An 8,254-nucleotide genomic window follows, 5' to 3' on the forward strand; every position below is an offset into this window, starting at 1 on the left:
ATTCTGTCAGAACTTTGATTTCCAGCATCCCTCCACCTGTCTGTGACCTTTCCCTCCTGTTGTGAGCCAGTTTGCCCTGCATGGATAGAGATGAGGAGAGTGTATCAGGATGCCTGCCTGGCCAGATGATAAGTAAAAACAAAAACAGAATTACCTGGAAAAACTCAGCAGGTCTGGCAGCATCGGCGGAGAAGAAAAGAGTTGACGTTTCGAGTCCTCATGACCCTTCGACAGAACTTGCGTTCGAGTCCAAGAAAGAGTTGAAATATAAGCTGGTTTAAGGTGTGTGTGTGGGGGGCGGAGAGATAGAGAGACAAAGAGGTGGAGGGGGGGGTGGGGGTGTGTGGTTGTAGGGACAAACAAGCAGTGATAGAAGCAGATCATCAAAAGATGTCAACGACAATAGTACAATAGAACACATAAGTGTTAAAATTAAAGTTGGTGATATTATCTAAACGAATGTGCTAATTAAGAATGGATGGTAGGGCACTCAAGGTATAGCTCTAGTGGGTTTTTTTATATATATAATGGAAATAGGTGGGAAAAGGAAAATCTTTATAATTTATTGGAAAAAAAAGGGAAGGGGGAAACAGAAAGGGGGTGGGGATGGGGGAGGGAGCTTACGACCTAAAGTTGTTGAATTCAATATTCAGTCCAGAAGGCTGTAAAGTCCCTAGTCGGAAGATGAGGTGTTGTTCCTCCAGTTTGCGTTGGGCTTCACTGGAACAATGCAGCAAACCAAGGACAGACATGTGGGCAAGAGAGCAGGGTGGAGTGTTGAAATGGCAAGCGACAGGGAGGTTTGGGTTATTCTTGCGGACAGACCGCAGGTGATCTGCAAAGCGGTCGCCCAGTTTACGTTTGGTCTCTCCAATGTAGAGGAGACCACATTGGGAGCAACGGATGCAGTAGACTAAGTTGGGGGAAATGCAAGTGAAATGCTGCTTCACTTGAAAGGAGTGTTTGGGTCCTTGGACGGTGAGGAGAGAGGAAGTGAAGGGGCAGGTGTTGCATCTTTTGCGTGGGCATGGGGTGGTGCCATAGGAGGGGGTTGAGGAGTAGGGGGTGATGGAGGAGTGGACCAGGGTGTCCCGGAGGGAGCGATCCCTACGGAATGCCGATAAGGGGGTGATGGAGGAGTGGACATCGGCATTCCGTAGGGATCGCTCCCTCCGGGACACCCTGGTCCACTCCTCCATCACCCCCTACTCCTCAACCCCCTCCTATGGCACCACCCCATGCCCACGCAAAAAATGCAACACCTGCCCCTTCACTTCCTCTCTCCTCACCGTCCAAGGACCCAAACACTCCTTTCAAGTGAAGCAGCATTTCACTTGCATTTCCCCCAACTTAGTCTACTGCATCCGTTGCTCCCAATGTGGTCTCCTCTACATTGGAGAGACCAAACGTAAACTGGGCGACCGCTTTGCAGAACACCTTCGGTCTGTCCGCAAGAATGACCCAAACCTCCCTGTCGCTTGCCATTTTAACACTCCACCCTGCTCTCTTGCCCACATGTCTGTCCTTGGTTTGCTGCATTGTTCCAGTGAAGCCCAACGCAAACTGGAGGAACAACACCTCATCTTCCGACTAGGGACTTTACAGCCTTCTGGACTGAATATTGAATTCAACAACTTTAGGTCGTAAGCTCCCTCCCCCATCCCCACCCCCTTTCTGTTTCCCCCTTCCCTTTTTTTTCCAATAAGTTATAAAGATTTTCCTTTTCCCACCTATTTCCATTATATATATAAAAAAACCCACTAGAGCTATACCTTGAGTGCCCTACCATCCATTCTTAATTAGCACATTCGTTTAGATAATATCACCAACTTTAATTTTAACACTTATGTGTTCTATTGTACTATTGTCGTTGACATCTTTTGATGATCTGCTTCTATCTGCTTGTTTGTCCCTACAACCACACACCCCCACCCCCCCCTCCACCTCTTTGTCTCTCTATCTCTCCGCCCCCCACACACACACCTTAAACCAGCTTATATTTCAACTCTTTCTTGGACTCGAACGCAAGTTCTGTCGAAGGGTCATGAGGACTCGAAACGTCAACTCTTTTCTTCTCCGCCGATGCTGCCAGACCTGCTGAGTTTTTCCAGGTAATTCTGTTTTTGTTTTGGATTTCCAGCATCCGCAGTTTTTTTGTTTTTATCTCAGATGATAAGTATGCCTGGTCTGTGTGGGTGGTGAGTGGTCCCATGGATGGGATGAGGACAATGACGGTGTGTGAGAGAGAGTGAATGGTGATGTCCCTCACACTGGCAGTGAGTGAGGGCCCTGTGGATGTGTGATAGGTTTGTGAGTGTGTGAGTTGGAAGTGATGAAAAGAGTGACTTACCCTGGCGGAATGGAGATCATTTATCCTTTTGTGGCACTGGGTGGCTGTCCTCCTCTGCAGGGGGTTGGCACTGACCACCGCCTCCCAAGCCGGGTCGGTGACGTTTGCTGCCCATCCTGCGGACAGAGCGGGGGTAGATCACATCCTGGTGGGCCTCCACACATCCAACAGTAGCTCGAGGGACCCGTCGTTGAAGTGGGGGGGCTGCAGTCTCTTTTCCTTTGCTGGCCATGTCTCCCAGGTAGCGGTGGTGAGCTGGTGGCGATGAACGCTTTGCTGGCAGCTGCCTTTTAAAGATGGCGGCTGGCATGATGCAACAGTGGGGTGATGGCGAGTGGGTGAATGAGATCCTGGCCACCATGGCAACGGCGTGTTTCGCGGTAGTGAATATATAATGAGGCAGGCTCAGAAAGATACATAATGAAAACCCGCCATATTCATTGGCGGGTAGGGCTCCATTTTATCCGCCCATTACAGCACTTTGTGCAATTCTGGGAAAATTCAGCCCAATGTGTCTGCAGAGGTTCTTTCTGCTGAACCATACGTAGAACTGAGCAACTTAATTAACTATGAAACATTGCGCTAAACATACCATATGGAGCAACAACTTGGCGTTGCTTATTTATGGAATAGATAATCGCCAGGTGCTGTAACCTTTACCCTGTTGTTAATATCCAAAAAAAGACACATGTAAGTACCTGAATTAAGATAGAATAAAAGTGTGGTCTGTCCACTTGCTGTGTATGCACCAAGACAGCAAGGGTGAGTTGGAAACCTGGCGTCATTCCTTTGTTCTGCATGCTCTGTCATATCTAACATTCTGCTTTAATTTATCAGCAGCTTTGTGGACAGTAATCATGAATTTAAATTATTAATTTTAATTTTTGTTTAACTACAGTAATGTCATTAATACTTTCAAAGAAGAAACAAGATCAAAAAATAAATCACTTGTAATGTGATCCTATAAACAGTTAATCAACAAGCCCTAAATGATAAGGTGGCATTTAGTAAAATACTTAAACAACATTTCAATTTTTTTCTCATAAAGACCATCAGTAATGTTTCTGGCAGAAACAAACTTGGATCTTCTCCAGACATGATTATTGCTACTGGTTATTAATTAAATTCCAGTCAGCTAGATGCAATTAAAATAGATTTAAAATCTACAATGGCAAGGGAATTTAATTTTGTTAAATTAATGATTAGGGCTCCTGTAGTGTAGCATAAGCAAAATATTTGCCCTGCATAATAAAGAATGATTTTGCAACGATGGTAATGAAAAATTAGACCAGATGAAAGTATATAAAGTACACTTGTCAAAACATGGTTGACGTATCAAACTGACAGTGATAAGTTCTGTTGATGTTTTTATTATAATCTTCATTTAAAGGAAGGTAATCAAAGTAAGCATGTTATTACAGGTCTGCTGTGATAATTAAAACATTCCACTGGCAAGTGACAGATTATAAATTGCCATCTTTTTCATCTTGCCATATATATTTTTTTCCAGCATAATTCTGATACCAACAATTGACAAGATATCTTGTGCAATACCTAATATCAGTTAACCTGCAAGGCCCAATGGCGGAAGGATTTACTGGATCCTTGGGCAGTATAGAGTAGGGACACAGGCCTTGGTTCTCTGCATTTTGCTCATCTGCAGCATGTCATCATTCTCAGTTTGGGAAATGGTCGGATTTCATTGCAACTGCTTTAAAAAACCACAAGCAAGCAAAATTTTGCAAGATACAAGGTAGCATTCTCCTAGCTCCCAACTATGCATTATCAATGAGGTGCATTTTGAATTCCAGCCTTTTCCTCATAAACAAATCCAAACGTTACCAATTCATCTGGGCAGCACAAGGTGATCAATTTATCTGAAATATCCAAACTTCTTTAGGCTCTAAATTGATCATATAATTGAACAAAAATATGTATTTTCCAATATTTATGGATACTGATGGCTGGTAGTGGATTATTCAATTGAAAGGATTAGGTTAGAATGTTTTTCCTCAGGATTTCAAAGCTACAAAACTCTTTACCTCCCTTGGTCTCTCAATCTCCCCTCATGTCTATGTTTTTAGTACCCAAACTTGGTGTCACCATTTCTTGATTTGCTTTGACTTCTATCCTCTTCTTTTAAACCTTGTTTGCAAGTTTGGTGTCCTATTTGACTCAAGTTGAGCTTCCGAACCCCTACTTTCTCCTCCACAAAGATTGTCTTCTTCTATCTCCATAACATCACCAACCTCCATCTCCAATCTCAGCTGACCTTCTGCTGAAGCCCTCATTCATGCCTTTTTCTCCTCCAGTCTAGCTTATTCAATAGTCTCCCAGCCAGCCCGATATCTTCCATTCTGCAACCTCAGTTCATCCAAATCGCTGCTACATATATCCTATTATCCCACATGAAATCCAGAATGCTCATTGCCCCTCCTCACTGATGAACATTGATTTCAGATTCCCCACCATCTCAAATTTAAAATTCCTAATCATCTTCCCCTGTGGTGAAGGGACTGGGTTTACCTCTACTTACTACCGTTTCTTGTCATGTTAACAGAGATCAGGAACATACTGTATGTGGTGTGATATGTATCAAATGACATTGATAACTGAACACTTAGATGATATTGTGGGAGATGGTGACGTAGTGGTAATGTCACTGGTCTAGTAATCTTGAGGCAAAAACAAAAATAGCTGGAAAAGCTCAGCAGGTCTGACAGCATCTGCGGAGAGGAATACAGTTAACGTTTCAAGTCCGTATATCTCTTCATCAGAACATCATGAGAGCATCGAAGATGCTGTCTGAGCTGCTGAGTTTTTCCAGCTATTTTTGTTTATGTTTCAGATTTCCAGAATCCGCAGTATTTTGCTTTAATCTTAGTAATCTAGAGGCCCTGGCTAACGCCGTGGGGACATGGGTTAAAACCCCACCACAGCAGATGGTGGAATTTAAATTCAATAAATTAAAGAAATGAAATGCGGCATTTAAAATAAAATAACTTAAAACAAACTCTGAAAGCTAGTCTGGTGACCATGAAACTATCATCGATTGTAGTAAAAACCCACCCGGTTCATTAATGTCCTTTAGGGAAGGAAATTTACCATCCTTACCCAGTCTGGCCTACATGTAGCTCCAGACCCACAGCTATGTGGTTGACTCTTAACAGCCCTCTGAAATGGCCAAGCAAGTCACTTAGTTCAAGGGCAAAGGATGGGTGACAAATGCTGGCCTTGCTAGTAATGTTCACATCACATGAAAAAACCAATAAAAAAAATATTGCAGGGCATTGGAATTTTTTTTAAAACCCCTAATGCAAAACCGCCCCTTAATTTGTCACTAGTTGACACTGAATTGATGTTTTCTGTCACAGATGCCAGAGGATGGCTACCATGGGAAATAGAATATTGTTACAATGGTTAAATAGGGGTGCTGTTGCAAAGTGGGCATGTCTGGCCTAGGAGTGATCAATGCTGTAAGTGGGTACATAAAATAGGTAAGTGTTCCTTTCTCAGCATTAATGTCCTTTCACCTTTAACACAGTGATTAAATAAACAAAAGGAATTCACATCAAAATGTTAGCATGTTGTTCTGCCACATCTTCTTTCACTACAATCTAAGGGTTTAAAGATTCACAAAATACACACTGCTGTCTTGAGCTGAGGAGGGAGGTAAGCTTTAGTTTTTCTGGTACTGCTGAAGGATATGCTGGATTGCCTTCTTTCTCCTTTCATTTTGGCTTTTAAACTGAGAAGAGCCTGATCAATATGCTAGTAAGCCCATGAGACTTCCATCAAGACCCTTTATGTTGCACAGAATCTCATTCAATATCATGGGATAGTACCATCCATTTACACAATTACAAAGTCTGATTATCCAAAATGCATTGTCTAATGAAAAACCTATATTTTATTAAATCTACTTTCAGACGCCCCTGCTTCGAAATAAGCCTACGTATGTAGAGATTACTGGTTGTCTCATTCTGAATTAATGAACGTGAGCTGACAGTCAAAAGCAGGTCATTCAAAAAGGGTGCAGTTTGAAATTAAATTAAGGCATGTATAGTATGTGCTACTTACCAAGGAAACTGTGTCTGGAGAGCAGAAAAAAACAGCTTCCAAAATCTTATGTTCACTTACCACTGTGCTAAACAGCAGCTATTTAGTGATACAGAAAAGATTTCTCTACTGGGAAATGGGATTAGTAGATTGAGTAATTCTCCTTTTCAGTTAATCCTACGGTTCAATACAACATTTTATGATATGGGAAGGAGCAATTGCTGCCAATTTGGCTGCATTACATTCTCATTTTTCCTTTCCCTTATTAGCCTTTGTTACCACATTTATAAAGAGTATTTCAATGAAGGTAGTTAAAGCAACATTATCCCTAGAATTACAAACATGGAGCTTCTGTCTGAGGTGTACGAATTCAAGGAGATAAAGTGTGTGCAGTGGTAAAAATTCAATTTTTCTATGTATTTGCTTATTGTTCAGAAAAGAAACATTTTCAATGTGCATTTGATGAATTGAAATCAGTGCTGTTGGTTATCATGCAAAAGATGAGTTAATACTACCAAGCTGAAAATCAAATAATATAGATGTGAAAAGTACTGTACTAGAAATTTCATTTTTTGTGTGCAGTCAGCATGGATTTTATAAATGTATGCGCATATATCCATTTACTCAGTCTGCATCATTTCCTTTATGTGACAACCAAAGCCATTTGTGATGTTGGAGTAGACTTTTATCTGTTCAGATTCAATTTTCCTGGATTGCTGCATTTTTAAACTTTTTAAGCAATTCACTATTTAACACTTTCTGAAAGCTCAGTGTGCTCATGTAACAGGGATCAGATTTCGTTAAGCATTTCTGGATATATTACCAGTGTGCGTATAAAGACAGAGGGAGATATTTTTGTTAGCTGGCAAGTGTCAAGTTGGGGAGGGTGGAGAAGCTACTGTGCTCAATCATTACTGCAATATCATCCAAATATCTTTGTGCTCCCAGTAGCCCTTATTTTAACTGACGGGGTGACGTTTTGGCTGTATGGATAATTTGCTCCTTGAAAGTGGGCGATGTAATGGGTGGGCCATACCTGTCTGTCCTTTGTACATTTCCCTTACATATGTAAGAGATGTCCCTATGATAAAGTTGGATACATTTTGCAATCAAAGCAAGCATGGATGAAAGTATTGTCAATGAGAAATGCACTGTATTCACATTAAAAACATTCCAGTTTATTATATTTTGTGCTGCATTTGTTTTCCTGAATTAATAACACCACAAGACATCCATTTTAAGGAAGGGAATGTGCAAGGAAAACTCGCACAGATAACATCTCAAAGCACCTCACACTCAGGAGACAGAAATGTTTGAATTTAGGGAAAGGAAAGAAATAAATGATCAAAGAGAAGACTTTAAGGAGGCCTCAAAAAGCAGAGAGGGAGATGGCACTTACTACTTAGAGGCTCAAAGTGGGATTTATTTATCATGCAGGTCCAATAAAATTCAAACGCAACATCATCAGCCATCGAAGGAAATTTTGGACCTGAATGGTCTGGGCTGAATTTTGTTTTTAAAGCAAGAAGATGTCCTTTTAAGCATTTCCCATTTGTCCAGGCAAGTATAAGTAACAAAGGGGAAAATATTCACTTAGGCCTTTTAGCACGTTTGGGTACTGAGATGTTAGGCCACGTCTGCTCCAGTTGAGGTAGGTGGTACACAAACTTTGAGCTGTCTGCTCATCAACATGATTGTTTTGTTATTCATTCTCAGGATGTGGGCTTCACTGGCTGAGCCAGAATTTATTGCCCATCCCTAATTGCCCTTGAGAAGGTGGTGGTGAGCTGCCTTGAACAGCTGCTGTCCATGTGGTGTAGGTACACCCACAGTGCTGTTAGGATT

Source organism: Carcharodon carcharias, chromosome 28, assembly GCF_017639515.1.
Source record: "Carcharodon carcharias isolate sCarCar2 chromosome 28, sCarCar2.pri, whole genome shotgun sequence".
Taxonomy (NCBI): Eukaryota; Metazoa; Chordata; class Chondrichthyes; order Lamniformes; family Lamnidae; genus Carcharodon; species Carcharodon carcharias.